This window comes from Oncorhynchus keta, unplaced genomic scaffold (assembly GCF_023373465.1).
Source record: "Oncorhynchus keta strain PuntledgeMale-10-30-2019 unplaced genomic scaffold, Oket_V2 Un_contig_21291_pilon_pilon, whole genome shotgun sequence".
Classification (NCBI taxonomy): Eukaryota; Metazoa; Chordata; class Actinopteri; order Salmoniformes; family Salmonidae; genus Oncorhynchus; species Oncorhynchus keta.
This window is the reverse complement of record NW_026282389.1, coordinates 1-20075: the sequence shown is the minus strand read 5'-3', so window position 1 is coordinate 20075 and position 20075 is coordinate 1. Positions and strand designations below refer to the sequence as shown.

General features: G+C 40.3%; 16 non-coding genes across 16 annotated transcripts; all 16 read right to left on the bottom strand.

Annotated features, from left to right (window-relative positions):
- Nucleotides 1–460: 460 nt before the first annotated feature.
- Nucleotides 461–533, bottom strand: trnav-aac (transfer RNA valine (anticodon AAC)). The gene has a single exon. It is a non-coding gene; the product is annotated as a tRNA-Val (tRNA).
- A 1137-nt stretch (nt 534–1670) lies between these two features.
- trnav-aac (transfer RNA valine (anticodon AAC)) lies at nt 1671–1743 on the bottom strand. Its single transcript has one exon. It is a non-coding gene; the product is annotated as a tRNA-Val (tRNA).
- A 1136-nt stretch (nt 1744–2879) lies between these two features.
- On the bottom strand, nt 2880–2952 carry trnav-aac (transfer RNA valine (anticodon AAC)). Its single transcript has one exon. It is a non-coding gene; the product is annotated as a tRNA-Val (tRNA).
- A 1137-nt stretch (nt 2953–4089) lies between these two features.
- On the bottom strand, nt 4090–4162 carry trnav-aac (transfer RNA valine (anticodon AAC)). Its single transcript has one exon. It is a non-coding gene; the product is annotated as a tRNA-Val (tRNA).
- A 1137-nt stretch (nt 4163–5299) lies between these two features.
- On the bottom strand, nt 5300–5372 carry trnav-aac (transfer RNA valine (anticodon AAC)). Its single transcript has one exon. It is a non-coding gene; the product is annotated as a tRNA-Val (tRNA).
- Nucleotides 5373–6510: 1138 nt separating this feature from the next.
- On the bottom strand, nt 6511–6583 carry trnav-aac (transfer RNA valine (anticodon AAC)). The gene has a single exon. It is a non-coding gene; the product is annotated as a tRNA-Val (tRNA).
- A 1136-nt stretch (nt 6584–7719) lies between these two features.
- trnav-aac (transfer RNA valine (anticodon AAC)) lies at nt 7720–7792 on the bottom strand. Its single transcript has one exon. It is a non-coding gene; the product is annotated as a tRNA-Val (tRNA).
- A 1136-nt stretch (nt 7793–8928) lies between these two features.
- trnav-aac (transfer RNA valine (anticodon AAC)) lies at nt 8929–9001 on the bottom strand. The gene has a single exon. It is a non-coding gene; the product is annotated as a tRNA-Val (tRNA).
- A 1136-nt stretch (nt 9002–10137) lies between these two features.
- trnav-aac (transfer RNA valine (anticodon AAC)) lies at nt 10138–10210 on the bottom strand. The gene has a single exon. It is a non-coding gene; the product is annotated as a tRNA-Val (tRNA).
- A 1136-nt stretch (nt 10211–11346) lies between these two features.
- On the bottom strand, nt 11347–11419 carry trnav-cac (transfer RNA valine (anticodon CAC)). The gene has a single exon. It is a non-coding gene; the product is annotated as a tRNA-Val (tRNA).
- A 1138-nt stretch (nt 11420–12557) lies between these two features.
- trnav-cac (transfer RNA valine (anticodon CAC)) lies at nt 12558–12630 on the bottom strand. Its single transcript has one exon. It is a non-coding gene; the product is annotated as a tRNA-Val (tRNA).
- Nucleotides 12631–13770: 1140 nt separating this feature from the next.
- On the bottom strand, nt 13771–13843 carry trnav-cac (transfer RNA valine (anticodon CAC)). The gene has a single exon. It is a non-coding gene; the product is annotated as a tRNA-Val (tRNA).
- A 1138-nt stretch (nt 13844–14981) lies between these two features.
- Nucleotides 14982–15054, bottom strand: trnav-cac (transfer RNA valine (anticodon CAC)). The gene has a single exon. It is a non-coding gene; the product is annotated as a tRNA-Val (tRNA).
- Nucleotides 15055–16192: 1138 nt separating this feature from the next.
- On the bottom strand, nt 16193–16265 carry trnav-cac (transfer RNA valine (anticodon CAC)). The gene has a single exon. It is a non-coding gene; the product is annotated as a tRNA-Val (tRNA).
- Nucleotides 16266–17400: 1135 nt separating this feature from the next.
- Nucleotides 17401–17473, bottom strand: trnav-cac (transfer RNA valine (anticodon CAC)). Its single transcript has one exon. It is a non-coding gene; the product is annotated as a tRNA-Val (tRNA).
- Nucleotides 17474–18608: 1135 nt separating this feature from the next.
- trnav-cac (transfer RNA valine (anticodon CAC)) lies at nt 18609–18681 on the bottom strand. The gene has a single exon. It is a non-coding gene; the product is annotated as a tRNA-Val (tRNA).
- Nucleotides 18682–20075: the final 1394 nt, after the last annotated feature.

Below are 20075 nucleotides of genomic sequence, written 5' to 3'. Positions count from 1 at the left end.
GTGATAACCACTACACTACTGAAACTACAATACAAAAAGAGGAAGTCGTGGAAAATATTAGGAATGCCCACAAGTTTACCTCACATAATATCCCAAAGTGAGTACCACAGAAAGAGCCATAATACCCATTAAAAACTAGCGGTCAAACAGGAAAATGGTTCCAATCATTTTTCCACCCTTCATGTTCCCCACAGGGGATTTTAAAAACACTTAAAATAAGGGCTGTGTTTCTTGTCGGCTTACCCTGGAGTGGTAAACTATTTGAATCATTATGGACCTCAGACCACACGTAGCAGGAATATATTCAGAGCGCCCAAGCTAGCCACACATGCAGAGTGCGTTACGCGACAAAAAAGGTAAGTCTGAATACCAAATACTGAGAAGTGCGAAGGAAAAGCATGAATTCCAAATTGGGACCGAGCCCTTAGTGAATAGGCTTACTGTCCAATTTGTTAAAAATTGTTTCCGCCCGGTCTCGAACCGGGGACCTTTCGCGTGTTAGGCGAACGTGATAACCACTACACTACGGAAACCTGATGAGTGGAATACTAAGGGTGTGGCTGACTTTGGCTGGGTGGGGCATTTATCGCTCTCAGAACCTATTGAAAATCAGAAATTACTTAGTCCATTAATTAAGCAATAAGGCTTGAGAAGCCGGGAATTATGAGGTATTTTTAAAATATTTGTTTTATTAATAAAAACGATATGTTATCGCTTTGTCATTATGGGGCATTGTGTGTAGATAGATTTTATTTTATTTCGTCCATTTTAGTATAAGTCTGTAATGTAACAAAATGTGGAAAAAAGTAAGGGGTCTGAAAACTTTCCGAATGCACTGTACCTATGCAGGCTAGCTTCTATTCCTTTGCTAGCCAGCCAACTAAATCTATCACACAATCACATCAAGCAGCTGAAATGACAGAAAACGATCTACATTTTTGTTTGTTTTACCTTGGATTATATTGCCATTTCTTTGGATATATCCATTACAATGACCCTGATAAATGCATTTGCCTGGCTCAGAGAAGCTGTCAGTCTGTTCACATTCATACAGATCGCACGGTGGAGGTCCCCAAAAAACGGCAACATTGATCCACAGGTCGGAGAGGTAGACAGCAAGGTTTAGATAAACCACAACTGTTTCAAACCAAATGCTAGCCTCTGGGCATTGGGAAATATTGAATATGACCTTTCGCGTGTGAGGCGAACGTGATAACCACTACACTACTGAAACTACAATACAAAAAGAGGAAGTCGTGGAAAATATTAGGAATGCCCACAAGTTTACCTCACATAATATCCCAAAGTGAGTACCACAGAAAGAGCCATAATACCCATTAAAAACTAGCGGTCAAACAGGAAAATGGTTCCAATCATTTTTCCACCCTTCATGTTCCCCACAGGGGATTTTAAAAACACTTAAAATAAGGGCTGTGTTTCTTGTCGGCTTACCCTGGAGTGGTAAACTATTTGAATCATTATGGACCTCAGACCACACGTAGCAGGAATATATTCAGAGCGCCCAAGCTAGCCACACATGCAGAGTGCGTTACGCGACAAAAAAGGTAAGTCTGAATACCAAATACTGAGAAGTGCGAAGGAAAAGCATGAATTCCAAAATTGGGACCGAGCCCTAAGTGAATAGGCTTACTGTCCAATTTGTTAAAAATTGTTTCCGCCCGGTCTCGAACCGGGGACCTTTCGCGTGTTAGGCGAACGTGATAACCACTACACTACGGAAACCTGATGAGTGGAATACTAAGGGTGTGGCTGACTTTGGCTGGGTGGGGCATTTATCGCTCTCAGAACCTATTGAAAATCAGAAATTACTTAGTCCATTAATTAAGCAATAAGGCTTGAGAAGCCGGGAATTATGAGGTATTTTTAAAATATTTGTTTGATTAATAAAAACTATATGTTATTGCTTTGTCATTATGGGGTATTGTGTGTAGATAGATTTTATTTTATTTCATCCATTTTAGTATAAGTCTGTAACGTAACAAAATGTGGAAAAAAGTAAGGGGCCTGAAAACTTTCCGAATGCACTGTACCTATGCAGGCTAGCTTCTTTTCCTTTGCTAGCCAGCCAACTAAATCTATCACACAATCACATCAAGCAGCTGAAATGACAGAAAACGATCTACATTTTTGTTTGTTTTACCTTGGATTATATTGCCATTTCTTTGGATATATCCATTACAATGACCCTGATAAATGAATTTGCCTGGCTCAGAGAAGCTGTCAGTCTGTTCACATTCATACAGATCGCACGGTGGAGGTCCCCAAAAAACGGCAACATTGATCCACAGGTCGGAGAGGTAGACAGCAAGGTTTAGATAAACCACAACTGTTTCAAACCAAATGCTAGCCTCTGGGCATTGGGAAATATTGAATATGACCTTTCGCGTGTGAGGCGAACGTGATAACCACTACACTACTGAAACTACAATACAAAAAGAGGAAGTCGTGGAAAATATTAGGAATGCCCACAAGTTTACCTCACATAATATCCCAAAGTGAGTACCACAGAAAGAGCCATAATACCCATTAAAAACTAGCGGTCAAACAGGAAAATGGTTCCAATCATTTTTCCACCCTTCATGTTCCCCACAGGGGATTTTAAAAACACTTAAAATAAGGGCTGTGTTTCTTGTCGGCTTACCCTGGACTGGTAAACTATTTGAATCATTATGGACCTCAGACCACACGAAGCAGGAATATATTCAGAGCGCCCAAGCTAGCCACACATGCAGAGTGCGTTACGACAAAAAAAGGTAAGTCTGAATACCAAATACTGAGAAGTGCGAAGGAAAAGCATGAATTCCGAAATTGGGACCGAGCCCTAAGTGAATAGGCTTACTGTCCAATTTGTTAAAAATTGTTTCCGCCCGGTCTCGAACCGGGGACCTTTCGCGTGTTAGGCGAACGTGATAACCACTACACTACGGAAACCTGATGAGTGGAATACTAAGGGTGTGGCTGACTTTGGCTGGGTGGGGCATTTATCGCTCTCAGAACCAATTGAAAATCAGAAATTACTTAGTCCATTAATTAAGCAATAAGGCTTGAGAAGCCGGGAATTATGAGGTATTTTTAAAATATTTGTTTGATTAATAAAAACTATATGTTATTGCTTTGTCATTATGGGGTATTGTGTGTAGATAGATTTTATTTTATTTCATCCATTTTAGTATAAGTCTGTAACGTAACAAAATGTGGAAAAAAGTAAGGGGCCTGAAAACTTTCCGAATGCACTGTACCTATGCAGGCTAGCTTCTTTTCCTTTGCTAGCCAGCCAACTAAATCTATCACACAATCACATCAAGCAGCTGAAATGACAGAAAACGATCTACATTTTTGTTTGTTTTACCTTGGATTATATTGCCATTTCTTTGGATATATCCATTACAATGACCCTGATAAATGAATTTGCCTGGCTCAGAGAAGCTGTCAGTCTGTTCACATTCATACAGATCGCACGGTGGAGGTCCCCAAAAAACGGCAACATTGATCCACAGGCCGGAGAGGTAGACAGCAAGGTTTAGATAAACCACAACTGTTTCAAACCAAATGCTAGCCTCTGGGCATTGGGAAATATTGAATATGACCTTTCGCGTGTGAGGCGAACGTGATAACCACTACACTACTGAAACTACAATACAAAAAGAGGAAGTCGTGGAAAATATTAGGAATGCCCACAAGTTTACCTCACATAATATCCCAAAGTGAGTACCACAGAAAGAGCCATAATACCCATTAAAAACTAGCGGTCAAACAGGAAAATGGTTCCAATCATTTTTCCACCCTTCATGTTCCCCACAGGGGATTTTAAAAACACTTAAAATAAGGGCTGTGTTTCTTGTCGGCTTACCCTGGAGTGGTAAACTATTTGAATCATTATGGACCTCAGACCACACGAAGCAGGAATATATTCAGAGCGCCCAAGCTAGCCACACATGCAGAGTGCGTTACGCGACAAAAAAGGTAAGTCTGAATACCAAATACTGAGAAGTGCGAAGGAAAAGCATGAATTCCGAAATTGGGACCGAGCCCTAAGTGAATAGGCTTACTGTCCAATTTGTTAAAAATTGTTTCCGCCCGGTCTCGAACCGGGGACCTTTCGCGTGTTAGGCGAACGTGATAACCACTACACTACGGAAACCTGATGAGTGGAATACTAAGGGTGTGGCTGACTTTGGCTGGGTGGGGCATTTATCGCTCTCAGAACCTATTGAAAATCAGAAATTACTTTGTCCATTAATTAAGCAATAAGGCTTGAGAAGCCGGGAATTATGAGGTATTTTTAAAATATTTGTTTGATTAATAAAAACTATATGTTATTGCTTTGTCATTATGGGGTATTGTGTGTAGATAGATTTTATTTTATTTCATCCATTTTAGTATAAGTCTGTAACGTAACAAAATGTGGAAAAAAGTAAGGGGCCTGAAAACTTTCCGAATGCACTGTACCTATGCAGGCTAGCTTCTTTTCCTTTGCTAGCCAGCCAACTAAATCTATCACACAATCACATCAAGCAGCTGAAATGACAGAAAACGATCTACATTTTTGTTTGTTTTACCTTGGATTATATTGCCATTTCTTTGGATATATCCATTACAATGACCCTGATAAATGAATTTGCCTGGCTCAGAGAAGCTGTCAGTCTGTTCACATTCATACAGATCGCACGGTGGAGGTCCCCAAAAAACGGCAACATTGATCCACAGGCCGGAGAGGTAGACAGCAAGGTTTAGATAAACCACAACTGTTTCAAACCAAATGCTAGCCTCTGGGCATTGGGAAATATTGAATATGACCTTTCGCGTGTGAGGCGAACGTGATAACCACTACACTACTGAAACTACAATACAAAAAGAGGAAGTCGTGGAAAATATTAGGAATGCCCACAAGTTTACCTCACATAATATCCCAAAGTGAGTACCACAGAAAGAGCCATAATACCCATTAAAAACTAGCGGTCAAACAGGAAAATGGTTCCAATCATTTTTCCACCCTTCATGTTCCCCACAGGGGATTTTAAAAACACTTAAAATAAGGGCTGTGTTTCTTGTCGGCTTACCCTGGACTGGTAAACTATTTGAATCATTATGGACCTCAGACCACACGAAGCAGGAATATATTCAGAGCGCCCAAGCTAGCCACACATGCAGAGTGCGTTATGCGACAAAAAAGGTAAGTCTGAATACCAAATACTGAGAAGTGCGAAGGAAAAGCATGAATTCCGAAATTGGGACCGAGCCCTAAGTGAATAGGCTTACTGTCCAATTTGTTAAAAATTGTTTCCGCCCGGTCTCGAACCGGGGACCTTTCGCGTGTTAGGCGAACGTGATAACCACTACACTACGGAAACCTGATGAGTGGAATACTAAGGGTGTGGCTGACTTTGGCTGGGTGGGGCATTTATCGCTCTCAGAACCTATTGAAAATCAGAAATTACTTAGTCCATTAATTAAGCAATAAGGCTTGAGAAGCCGGGAATTATGAGGTATTTTTAAAATATTTGTTTGATTAATAAAAACTATATGTTATTGCTTTGTCATTATGGGGTATTGTGTGTAGATAGATTTTATTTTATTTCATCCATTTTAGTATAAGTCTGTAACGTAACAAAATGTGGAAAAAAGTAAGGGGCCTGAAAACTTTCCGAATGCACTGTACCTATGCAGGCTAGCTTCTTTTCCTTTGCTAGCCAGCCAACTAAATCTATCACACAATCACATCAAGCAGCTGAAATGACAGAAAACGATCTACATTTTTGTTTGTTTTACCTTGGATTATATTGCCATTTCTTTGGATATATCCATTACAATGACCCTGATAAATGAATTTGCCTGGCTCAGAGAAGCTGTCAGTCTGTTCACATTCATACAGATCGCACGGTGGAGGTCCCCAAAAAAACGGCAACATTGATCCACAGGCCGGAGAGGTAGACAGCAAGGTTTAGATAAACCACAACTGTTTCAAACCAAATGCTAGCCTCTGGGCATTGGGAAATATTGAATATGACCTTTCGCGTGTGAGGCGAACGTGATAACCACTACACTACTGAAACTACAATACAAAAAGAGGAAGTCGTGGAAAATATTAGGAATGCCCACAAGTTTACCTCACATAATATCCCAAAGTGAGTACCACAGAAAGAGCCATAATACCCATTAAAAACTAGCGGTCAAACAGGAAAATGGTTCCAATCATTTTTCCACCCTTCATGTTCCCCACAGGGGATTTTAAAAACACTTAAAATAAGGGCTGTGTTTCTTGTCGGCTTACCCTGGAGTGGTAAACTATTTGAATCATTATGGACCTCAGACCACACGTAGCAGGAATATATTCAGAGCGCCCAAGCTAGCCACACATGCAGAGTGCGTTACGCGACAAAAAAGGTAAGTCTGAATACCAAATACTGAGAAGTGCGAAGGAAAAGCATGAATTCCGAAATTGGGACCGAGCCCTAAGTGAATAGGCTTACTGTCCAATTTGTTAAAAATTGTTTCCGCCCGGTCTCGAACCGGGGACCTTTCGCGTGTTAGGCGAACGTGATAACCACTACACTACGGAAACCTGATGAGTGGAATACTAAGGGTGTGGCTGACTTTGGCTGGGTGGGGCATTTATCGCTCTCAGAACCTATTGAAAATCAGAAATTACTTAGTCCATTAATTAAGCAATAAGGCTTGAGAAGCCGGGAATTATGAGGTATTTTTAAAATATTTGTTTGATTAATAAAAACTATATGTTATTGCTTTGTCATTATGGGGTATTGTGTGTAGATAGATTTTATTTTATTTCATCCATTTTAGTATAAGTCTGTAACGTAACAAAATGTGGAAAAAAGTAAGGGGCCTGAAAACTTTCCGAATGCACTGTACCTATGCAGGCTAGCTTCTTTTCCTTTGCTAGCCAGCCAACTAAATCTATCACACAATCACATCAAGCAGCTGAAATGACAGAAAACGATCTACATTTTTGTTTGTTTTACCTTGGATTATATTGCCATTTCTTTGGATATATCCATTACAATGACCCTGATAAATGAATTTGCCTGGCTCAGAGAAGCTGTCAGTCTGTTCACATTCATACAGATCGCACGGTGGAGGTCCCCAAAAAACGGCAACATTGATCCACAGGCCGGAGAGGTAGACAGCAAGGTTTAGATAAACCACAACTGTTTCAAACCAAATGCTAGCCTCTGGGCATTGGGAAATATTGAATATGACCTTTCGCGTGTGAGGCGAACGTGATAACCACTACACTACTGAAACTACAATACAAAAAGAGGAAGTCGTGGAAAATATTAGGAATGCCCACAAGTTTACCTCACATAATATCCCAAAGTGAGTACCACAGAAAGAGCCATAATACCCATTAAAAACTAGCGGTCAAACAGGAAAATGGTTCCAATCATTTTTCCACCCTTCATGTTCCCCACAGGGGATTTTAAAAACACTTAAAATAAGGGCTGTGTTTCTTGTCGGCTTACCCTGGAGTGGTAAACTATTTGAATCATTATGGACCTCAGACCACACGTAGCAGGAATATATTCAGAGCGCCCAAGCTAGCCACACATGCAGAGTGCGTTACGCGACAAAAAAGGTAAGTCTGAATACCAAATACTGAGAAGTGCGAACGAAAAGCATGAATTCCGAAATTGGGACCGAGCCCTAAGTGAATAGGCTTACTGTCCAATTTATTAAAATTGTTTCCGCCCGGTCTCGAACCGGGGACCTTTCGCGTGTTAGGCGAACGTGATAACCACTACACTACGGAAACCTGATGAGTGGAATACTAAGGGTGTGGCTGACTTTGGCTGGGGGGGCATTTATCGCTCTCAGAACCAATTGAAAATCAGAAATTACTTAGTCCATTAATTAAGCAATAAGGCTTGAGAAGCCGGGAATTATGAGGTATTTTTAAAATATTTGTTTGATTAATAAAAACTATATGTTATTGCTTTGTCATTATGGGGTATTGTGTGTAGATAGATTTTATTTTATTTCATCCATTTTAGTATAAGTCTGTAACGTAACAAAATGTGGAAAAAAGTAAGGGGCCTGAAAACTTTCCGAATGCACTGTACCTATGCAGGCTAGCTTCTTTTCCTTTGCTAGCCAGCCAACTAAATCTATCACACAATCACATCAAGCAGCTGAAATGACAGAAAACGATCTACATTTTTGTTTGTTTTACCTTGGATTATATTGCCATTTCTTTGGATATATCCATTACAATGACCCTGATAAATGAATTTGCCTGGCTCAGAGAAGCTGTCAGTCTGTTCACATTCATACAGATCGCACGGTGGAGGTCCCCAAAAAACGGCAACATTGATCCACAGGCCGGAGAGGTAGACAGCAAGGTTTAGATAAACCACAACTGTTTCAAACCAAATGCTAGCCTCTGGGCATTGGGAAATATTGAATATGACCTTTCGCGTGTGAGGCGAACGTGATAACCACTACACTACTGAAACTACAATACAAAAAGAGGAAGTCGTGGAAAATATTAGGAATGCCCACAAGTTTACCTCACATAATATCCCAAAGTGAGTACCACAGAAAGAGCCATAATACCCATTAAAAACTAGCGGTCAAACAGGAAAATGGTTCCAATCATTTTTCCACCCTTCATGTTCCCCACAGGGGATTTTAAAAACACTTAAAATAAGGGCTGTGTTTCTTGTCGGCTTACCCTGGAGTGGTAAACTATTTGAATCATTATGGACCTCAGACCACACGTAGCAGGAATATATTCAGAGCGCCCAAGCTAGCCACACATGCAGAGTGCGTTACGCGACAAAAAAGGTAAGTCTGAATACCAAATACTGAGAAGTGCGAAGGAAAAGCATGAATTCCGAAATTGGGACCGAGCCCTAAGTGAATAGGCTTACTGTCCAATTTGTTAAAAATTGTTTCCGCCCGGTCTCGAACCGGGGACCTTTCGCGTGTTAGGCGAACGTGATAACCACTACACTACGGAAACCTGATGAGTGGAATACTAAGGGTGTGGCTGACTTTGGCTGGGTGGGGCATTTATCGCTCTCAGAACCAATTGAAAATCAGAAATTACTTAGTCCATTAATTAAGCAATAAGGCTTGAGAAGCCGGGAATTATGAGGTATTTTTAAAATATTTGTTTGATTAATAAAAACTATATGTTATTGCTTTGTCATTATGGGGCATTGTGTGTAGATAGATTTTATTTTATTTCGTCCATTTTAGTATAAGTCTGTAATGTAACAAAATGTGGAAAAAAGTAAGGGGCCTGAAAACTTTCCGAATGCACTGTACCTATGCAGGCTAGCTTCTTTTCCTTTGCTAGCCAGCCAACTAAATCTATCACACAATCACATCAAGCAGCTGAAATGACAGAAAACGATCTACATTTTTGTTTGTTTTACCTTGGATTATATTGCCATTTCTTTGGATATATCCATTACAATGACCCTGATAAATGAATTTGCCTGGCTCAGAGAAGCTGTCAGTCTGTTCACATTCATACAGATCGCACGGTGGAGGTCCCCAAAAAACGGCAACATTGATCCACAGGTCGGAGAGGTAGACAGCAAGGTTTAGATAAACCACAACTGTTTCAAACCAAATGCTAGCCTCTGGGCATTGGGAAATATTGAATATGACCTTTCGCGTGTGAGGCGAACGTGATAACCACTACACTACTGAAACTACAATACAAAAAGAGGAAGTCGTGGAAAATATTAGGAATGCCCACAAGTTTACCTCACATAATATCCCAAAGTGAGTACCACAGAAAGAGCCATAATACCCATTAAAAACTAGCGGTCAAACAGGAAATGGTTCCAATCATTTTTCCACCCTTCATGTTCCCCACAGGGGATTTTAAAAACACTTAAAATAAGGGCTGTGTTTCTTGTCGGCTTACCCTGGAGTGGTAAACTATTTGAATCATTATGGACCTCAGACCACACGTAGCAGGAATATATTCAGAGCGCCCAAGCTAGCCACACATGCAGAGTGCGTTACGCGACAAAAAAGGTAAGTCTGAATACCAAATACTGAGAAGTGCGAAGGAAAAGCATGAATTCCAAAATTGGGACCGAGCCCTTAGTGAATAGGCTTACTGTCCAATTTGTTAAAATTTGTTTCCGCCCGGTTTCGAACCGGGGACCTTTCGCGTGTTAGGCGAACGTGATAACCACTACACTACGGAAACCTAATGAGTGGAATACTAAGGGTGTGGCTGACTTTGGCTGGGTGGGACATTTATCGTTCTCAGAACCTATTGAAAATCTGAAATTACTTAGTCCATTAATTAAGCAATAAGGCTTGAGAGCCGGGAATTATGAGGTATTTTTAAAATATTTGTTTTATTAATAAAAACGATATGTTATCGCTTTGTCATTATGGGGCATTGTGTGTAGATAGATTTTATTTTATTTCATCCATTTTAGTATAAGTCTGTAATGTAACAAAATGTGGAAAAAAGTAAGGGGTCTGAAAACTTTCCGAATGCACTGTACCTATGCAGGCTAGCTTCTATTCCTTTGCTAGCCAGCCAACTAAATCTATCACACAATCACATCAAGCAGCTGAAATGACAGAAAACGATCTACATTTTTGTTTGTTTTACCTTGGATTATATTGCCATTTCTTTGGATATATCCATTACAATGACCCTGATAAATGCATTTGCCTGGCTCAGAGAAGCTGTCAGTCTGTTCACATTCATACAGATCGCACGGTGGAGGTCCCCAAAAAACGGCAACATTGATCCACAGGTCGGAGAGGTAGACAGCAAGGTTTAGATAAACCACAACTGTTTCAAACCAAATGCTAGCCTCTGGGCATTGGGAAATATTGAATATGACCTTTCGCGTGTGAGGCGAACGTGATAACCACTACACTACTGAAACTACAATACAAAAAGAGGAAGTCGTGGAAAATATTAGGAATGCCCACAAGTTTACCTCACATAATATCCCAAAGTTGAGTACCACAGAAAGAGCCATAATACCCATTAAAAACTAGCGGTCAAACAGGAAAATGGTTCCAATCATTTTTCCACCCTTCATGTTCCCCACAGGGGATTTTAAAAACACTTAAAATAAGGGCTGTGTTTCTTGTCGGCTTACCCTGGAGTGGTAAACTATTTGAATCATTATGGACCTCAGACCACACGTAGCAGGAATATATTCAGAGCGCCCAAGCTAGCCACACATGCAGAATGCGTTACGCGACAAAAAAGGTAAGTCTGAATACCAAATACTGAGAAGTGCGAAGGAAAAGCATGAATTCCAAAATTGGGACCGAGCCCTTAGTGAATAGGCTTACGTCCAATTTGTTAAAATTTGTTTCCGCCCGGTTTCGAACCGGGGACCTTTCGCGTGTGAGGCGAACGTGATAACCACTACACTACGGAAACCTAATGAGTGGAATACTAAGGGTGTGGCTGACTTTGGCGGGGTGGGACATTTATCGTTCTCAGAACCTATTGAAAATCTGAAATTACTTAGTCCATTAATTAAGCAATAAGGCTTGAGAAGCCGGGAATTATGAGGTATTTTTAAAATATTTGTTTTATTAATAAAAACGATATGTTATCGCTTTGTCATTATGGGGCATTGTGTGTAGATAGATTTTATTTTATTTCATCCATTTTAGTATAAGTCTGTAATGTAACAAAATGTGGAAAAAAGTAAGGGGTCTGAAAACTTTCCGAATGCACTGTACCTATGCAGGCTAGCTTCTATTCCTTTGCTAGCCAGCCAACTAAATCTATCACACAATCACATCAAGCAGCTGAAATGACAGAAAACGATCTACATTTTTGTTTGTTTTACCTTGGATTATATTGCCATTTCTTTGGATATATCCATTACAATGACCCTGATAAATGCATTTGCCTGGCTCAGAGAAGCTGTCAGTCTGTTCACATTCATACAGATCGCACGGTGGAGGTCCCCAAAAAAACGGCAACATTGATCCACAGGTCGGAGAGGTAGACAGCAAGGTTTAGATAAACCACAACTGTTTCAAACCAAATGCTAGCCTCTGGGCATTGGGAAATATTGAATATGACCTTTCGCGTGTGAGGCGAACGTGATAACCACTACACTACTGAAACTACAATACAAAAAGAGGAAGTCGTGGAAAATATTAGGAATGCCCACAAGTTTACCTCACATAATATCCCAAAGTGAGTACCACAGAAAGAGCCATAATACCCATTAAAAACTAGCGGTCAAACAGGAAAATGGTTCCAATCATTTTTCCACCCTTCATGTTCCCCACAGGGGATTTTAAAAACACTTAAAATAAGGGCTGTGTTTCTTGTCGGCTTACCCTGGAGTGGTAAACTATTTGAATCATTATGGACCTCAGACCACACGTAGCAGGAATATATTCAGAGCGCCCAAGCTAGCCACACATGCAGAATGCGTTACGCGACAAAAAAGGTAAGTCTGAATACCAAATACTGAGAAGTGCGAAGGAAAAGCATGAATTCCAAAATTGGGACCGAGCCCTTAGTGAATAGGCTTACTGTCCAATTTGTTCAAATTTGTTTCCGCCCGGTTTCGAACCGGGGACCTTTCGCGTGTGAGGCGAACGTGATAACCACTACACTACGGAAACCTAATGAGTGGAATACTAAGGGTGTGGCTGACTTTGGCGGGGTGGGACATTTATCGTTCTCAGAACCTATTGAAAATCTGAAATTACTTAGTCCATTAATTAAGCAATAAGGCTTGAGAAGCCGGGAATTATGAGGTATTTTTAAAATATTTGTTTTATTAATAAAAACGATATGTTATCGCTTTGTCATTATGGGGCATTGTGTGTAGATAGATTTTATTTTATTTCATCCATTTTAGTATAAGTCTGTAATGTAACAAAATGTGGAAAAAAGTAAGGGGTCTGAAAACTTTCCGAATGCACTGTACCTATGCAGGCTAGCTTCTATTCCTTTGCTAGCCAGCCAACTAAATCTATCACACAATCACATCAAGCAGCTGAAATGACAGAAAACGATCTACATTTTTGTTTGTTTTACCTTGGATTATATTGCCATTTCTTTGGATATATCCATTACAATGACCCTGATAAATGCATTTGCCTGGCTCAGAGAAGCTGTCAGTCTGTTCACATTCATACAGATCGCACGGTGGAGGTCCCCAAAAAAACGGCAACATTGATCCACAGGTCGGAGAGGTAGACAGCAAGGTTTAGATAAACCACAACTGTTTCAAACCAAATGCTAGCCTCTGGGCATTGGGAAATATTGAATATGACCTTTCGCGTGTGAGGCGAACGTGATAACCACTACACTACTGAAACTACAATACAAAAAGAGGAAGTCGTGGAAAATATTAGGAATGCCCACAAGACTTTACCTCACATAATATCCCAAATTGAGTACCACAGAAAGAGCCATAATACCCATTAAAAACTAGCGGTCAAACAGGAAAATGGTTCCAATCATTTTTCCACCCTTCATGTTCCCCACAGGGGATTTTAAAAACACTTAAAATAAGGGCTGTGTTTCTTGTCGGCTTACCCTGGAGTGGTAAACTATTTGAATCATTATGGACCTCAGACCACACGTAGCAGGAATATATTCAGAGCGCCCAAGCTAGCCACACATGCAGAGTGCGTTACGCGACAAAAAAGGTAAGTCTGAATACCAAATACTGAGAAGTGCGAAGGAAAAGCATGAATTCCAAAATTGGGACCGAGCCCTTAGTGAATAGGCTTACTGTCCAATTTGTTCAAATTTGTTTCCGCCCGGTTTCGAACCGGGGACCTTTCGCGTGTGAGGCGAACGTGATAACCACTACACTACGGAAACCTAATGAGTGGAATACTAAGGGTGTGGCTGACTTTGGCTGGGTGGGACATTTATCGTTCTCAGAACCTATTGAAAATCTGAAATTACTTAGTCCATTAATTAAGCAATAAGGCTTGAGAAGCCGGGAATTATGAGGTATTTTTAAAATATTTGTTTTATTAATAAAAACGATATGTTATCGCTTTGTCATTATGGGGCATTGTGTGTAGATAGATTTTATTTTATTTCATCCATTTTAGTATAAGTCTGTAATGTAACAAAATGTGGAAAAAAGTAAGGGGTCTGAAAACTTTCCGAATGCACTGTACCTATGCAGGCTAGCTTCTATTCCTTTGCTAGCCAGCCAACTAAATCTATCACACAATCACATCAAGCAGCTGAAATGACAGAAAACGATCTACATTTTTGTTTGTTTTACCTTGGATTATATTGCCATTTCTTTGGATATATCCATTACAATGACCCTGATAAATGCATTTGCCTGGCTCAGAGAAGCTGTCAGTCTGTTCACATTCATACAGATCGCACGGTGGAGGTCCCCAAAAAACGGCAACATTGATCCACAGGTCGGAGAGGTAGACAGCAAGGTTTAGATAAACCACAACTGTTTCAAACCAAATGCTAGCCTCTGGGCATTGGGAAATATTGAATATGACCTTTCGCGTGTGAGGCGAACGTGATAACCACTACACTACTGAAACTACAATACAAAAAGAGGAAGTCGTGGAAAATATTAGGAATGCCCACAAGTTTACCTCACATAATATCCCAAATTGAGTACCACAGAAAGAGCCATAATACCCATTAAAAACTAGCGGTCAAACAGGAAAATGGTTCCAATCATTTTTCCACCCTTCATGTTCCCCACAGGGGATTTTAAAAACACTTAAAATAAGGGCTGTGTTTCTTGTCGGCTTACCCTGGAGTGGTAAACTATTTGAATCATTATGGACCTCAGACCACACGTAGCAGGAATATATTCAGAGCGCCCAAGCTAGCCACACATGCAGAGTGCGTTACGCGACAAAAAAAGGTAAGTCTGAATACCAAATACTGAGAAGTGCGAAGGAAAAGCATGAATTCCAAAATTGGGACCGAGCCCTTAGTGAATAGGCTTACTGTCCAATTTGTTCAAATTTGTTTCCGCCCGGTTTCGAACCGGGGACCTTTCGCGTGTGAGGCGAACGTGATAACCACTACACTACGGAAACCTAATGAGTGGAATACTAAGGGTGTGGCTGACTTTGGCGGGGTGGGACATTTATCGTTCTCAGAACCTATTGAAAATCTGAAATTACTTAGTCCATTAATTAAGCAATAAGGCTTGAGAAGCCGGGAATTATGAGGTATTTTTAAAATATTTGTTTTATTAATAAAAACGATATGTTATCGCTTTGTCATTATGGGGCATTGTGTGTAGATAGATTTTATTTTATTTCATCCATTTTAGTATAAGTCTGTAATGTAACAAAATGTGGAAAAAAGTAAGGGGTCTGAAAACTTTCCGAATGCACTGTACCTATGCAGGCTAGCTTCTATTCCTTTGCTAGCCAGCCAACTAAATCTATCACACAATCACATCAAGCAGCTGAAATGACAGAAAACGATCTACATTTTTGTTTGTTTTACCTTGGATTATATTGCCATTTCTTTGGATATATCCATTACAATGACCCTGATAAATGCATTTGCCTGGCTCAGAGAAGCTGTCAGTCTGTTCACATTCATACAGATCGCACGGTGGAGGTCCCCAAAAAAACGGCAACATTGATCCACAGGTCGGAGAGGTAGACAGCAAGGTTTAGATAAACCACAACTGTTTCAAACCAAATGCTAGCCTCTGGGCATTGGGAAATATTGAATATGACCTTTCGCGTGTGAGGCGAACGTGATAACCACTACACTACTGAAACTACAATACAAAAAGAGGAAGTCGTGGAAAATATTAGGAATGCCCACAAGTTTACCTCACATAATATCCCAAATTGAGTACCACAGAAAGAGCCATAATACCCATTAAAAACTAGCGGTCAAACAGGAAAATGGTTCCAATCATTTTTCCACCCTTCATGTTCCCCACAGGGGATTTTAAAAACACTTAAAATAAGGGCTGTGTTTCTTGTCGGCTTACCCTGGAGTGGTAAACTATTTGAATCATTATGGACCTCAGACCACACGTAGCAGGAATATATTCAGAGCGCCCAAGCTAGCCACACATGCAGAGTGCGTTACGCGACAAAAAAGGTAAGTCTGAATACCAAATACTGAGAAGTGCGAAGGAAAAGCATGAATTCCAAAATTGGGACCGAGCCCTTAGTGAATAGGCTTACTGTCCAATTTGTTAAAATTTGTTTCCGCCCGGTTTCGAACCGGGGACCTTTCGCGTGTGAGGCGAACGTGATAACCACTACACTACGGAAACCTAATGAGTGGAATACTAAGGGTGTGGCTGACTTTGGCTGGGTGGGACATTTATCGTTCTCAGAACCTATTGAAAATCTGAAATTACTTAGTCCATTAATTAAGCAATAAGGCTTGAGAAGCCGGGAATTATGAGGTATTTTTAAAATATTTGTTTTATTAATAAAAACTATATGTTATCGCTTTGTCATTATGGGGCATTGTGTGTAGATAGATTTTATTTTATTTCATCCATTTTAGTATAAGTCTGTAATGTAACAAAATGTGGAAAAAAGTAAGGGGTCTGAAAACTTTCCGAATGCACTGTACCTATGCAGGCTAGCTTCTATTCCTTTGCTAGCCAGCCAACTAAATCTATCACAATCACATCAAGCAGCTGAAATGACAGAAAACGATCTACATTTTTGTTTGTTTTACCTTGGATTATATTGCCATTTCTTTGGATATATCCATTACAATGACCCTGATAAATGCATTTGCCTGGCTCAGAGAAGCTGTCAGTCTGTTCACATTCATACAGATCGCACGGTGGAGGTCCCCAAAAAACGGCAACATTGATCCACAGGTCGGAGAGGTAGACAGCAAGGTTTAGATAAACCACAACTGTTTCAAACCAAATGCTAGCCTCTGGGCATTGGGAAATATTGAATATGACCTTTCGCGTGTGAGGCGAACGTGATAACCACTACACTACTGAAACTACAATACAAAAAGAGGAAGTCGTGGAAAATATTAGGAATGCCCACAAGACTACCTCACATAATATCCCAAAGTGAGTACCACAGAAAGAGCCATAATACCCATTAAAAACTAGCGGTCAAACAGGAAAATGGTTCCAATCATTTTTCCACCCTTCATGTTCCCCACAGGGGATTTTAAAAACACTTAAAATAAGGGCTGTGTTTCTTGTCGGCTTACCCTGGAGTGGTAAACTATTTGAATCATTATGGACCTCAGACCACACGTAGCAGGAATATATTCAGAGCGCCCAAGCTAGCCACACATGCAGAGTGCGTTACGCGACAAAAAAGGTAAGTCTGAATACCAAATACTGAGAAGTGCGAAGGAAAAGCATGAATTCCAAAATTGGGACCGAGCCCTTAGTGAATAGGCTTACTGTCCAATTTGTTCAAATTTGTTTCCGCCCGGTCTCGAACCGGGGACCTTTCGCGTGTGAGGCGAACGTGATAACCACTACACTACGGAAACCTAATGAGTGGAATACTAAGGGTGTGGCTGACTTTGGCGGGGTGGGACATTTATCGTTCTCAGAACCTATTGAAAATCTGAAATTACTTAGTCCATTAATTAAGCAATAAGGCTTGAGAAGCCGGGAATTATGAGGTATTTTTAAAATATTGTTTTATTAATAAAAACGATATGTTATCGCTTTGTCATTATGGGGCATTGTGTGTAGATAGATTTTATTTTATTTCATCCATTTTAGTATAAGTCTGTAATGTAACAAAATGTGGAAAAAAGTAAGGGGTCTGAAAACTTTCCGAATGCACTGTACCTATGCAGGCTAGCTTCTATTCCTTTGCTAGCCAGCCAACTAAATCTATCACACAATCACATCAAGCAGCTGAAATGACAGAAAACGATCTACATTTTTGTTTGTTTTACCTTGGATTATATTGCCATTTCTTTGGATATATCCATTACAATGACCCTGATAAATGCATTTGCCTGGCTCAGAGAAGCTGTCAGTCTGTTCACATTCATACAGATCGCACGGTGGAGGTCCCCAAAAAACGGCAACATTGATCCACAGGTCGGAGAGGTAGACAGCAAGGTTTAGATAAACCACAACTGTTTCAAACCAAATGCTAGCCTCTGGGCATTGGGAAATATTGAATATGACCTTTCGCGTGTGAGGCGAACGTGATAACCACTACACTACTGAAACTACAATACAAAAAGAGGAAGTCGTGGAAAATATTAGGAATGCCCACAAGTTTACCTCACATAATATCCCAAAGTGAGTACCACAGAAAGAGCCATAATACCCATTAAAAACTAGCGGTCAAACAGGAAAATGGTTCCAATCATTTTTCCACCCTTCATGTTCCCCACAGGGGATTTTAAAAACACTTAAAATAAGGGCTGTGTTTCTTGTCGGCTTACCCTGGAGTGGTAAACTATTTGAATCATTATGGACCTCAGACCACACGTAGCAGGAATATATTCAGAGCGCCCAAGATAGCCACACATGCAGAGTGCGTTACGCGACAAAAAAGGTAAGTCTGAATACCAAATACTGAGAAGTGCGAAGGAAAAGCATGAATTCCAAATTGGGACCGAGCCCTTAGTGAATAGGCTTACTGTCCAATTTGTTCAAATTTGTTTCCGCCCGGTTTCGAACCGGGGACCTTTCGCGTGTGAGGCGAACGTGATAACCACTACACTACGGAAACCTAATGAGTGGAATACTAAGGGTGTGGCTGACTTTGGCGGGTGGGACATTTATCGTTCTCAGAACCTATTGAAAATCTGAAATTACTTAGTCCATTAATTAAGCAATAAGGCTTGAGAAGCCGGGAATTATGAGGTATTTTTAAAATATTTGTTTTATTAATAAAAACGATATGTTATCGCTTTGTCATTATGGGGCATTGTGTGTAGATAGATTTTATTTTATTTCGTCCATTTTAGTATAAGTCTGTAATGTAACAAAATGTGGAAAAAGTAAGGGGTCTGAAAACTTTCCGAATGCACTGTACCTATGCAGGCTAGCTTCTATTCCTTTGCTAGCCAGCCAACTAAATCTATCACACAATCACATCAAGCAGCTGAAATGACAGAAAACGATCTACATTTTTGTTTGTTTTACCTTGGATTATATTGCCATTTCTTTGGATATATCCATTACAATGACCCTGATAAATGCATTTGCCTGGCTCAGAGAAGCTGTCAGTCTGTTCACATTCATACAGATCGCACGGTGGAGGTCCCCAAAAAAACGGCAACATTGATCCACAGGTCGGAGAGGTAGACAGCAAGGTTTAGATAAACCACAACTGTTTCAAACCAAATGCTAGCCTCTGGGCATTGGGAAATATTGAATATGACCTTTCGCGTGTGAGGCGAACGTGATAACCACTACACTACTGAAACTACAATACAAAAAGAGGAAGTCGTGGAAAATATTAGGAATGCCCACAAGACTACCTCACATAATATCCCAAATTGAGTACCACAGAAAGAGCCATAATACCCATTAAAAACTAGCGGTCAAACAGGAAAATGGTTCCAATCATTTTCCACCCTTCATGTTCCCCACAGGGGATTTTAAAAACACTTAAAATAAGGGCTGTGTTTCTTGTCGGCTTACCCTGGAGTGGTAAACTATTTGAATCATTATGGACCTCAGACCACACGTAGCAGGAATATATTCAGAGCACCCAAGCTAGCCACACATGCAGAGTGCGTTACGCGACAAAAAAGGTAAGTCTGAATACCAAATACTGAGAAGTGCGAAGGAAAAGCATGAATTCCAAAATTGGGACCGAGCCCTTAGTGAATAGGCTTACTGTCCAATTTGTTCAAATTTGTTTCCGCCCGGTTTCGAACCGGGGACCTTTCAGTGTGAGGCGAACGTGATAACCACTACACTACGGAAACCTAATGAGTGGAATACTAAGGGTGTGGCTGACTTTGGCGGGGTGGGACATTTATCGTTCTCAGAACCTATTGAAAATCTGAAATTACTTAGTCCATTAATTAAGCAATAAGGCTTGAGAAGCCGGGAATTATGAGGTATTTTTAAAATATTTGTTTTATTAATAAAAACGATATGTTATCGCTTTGT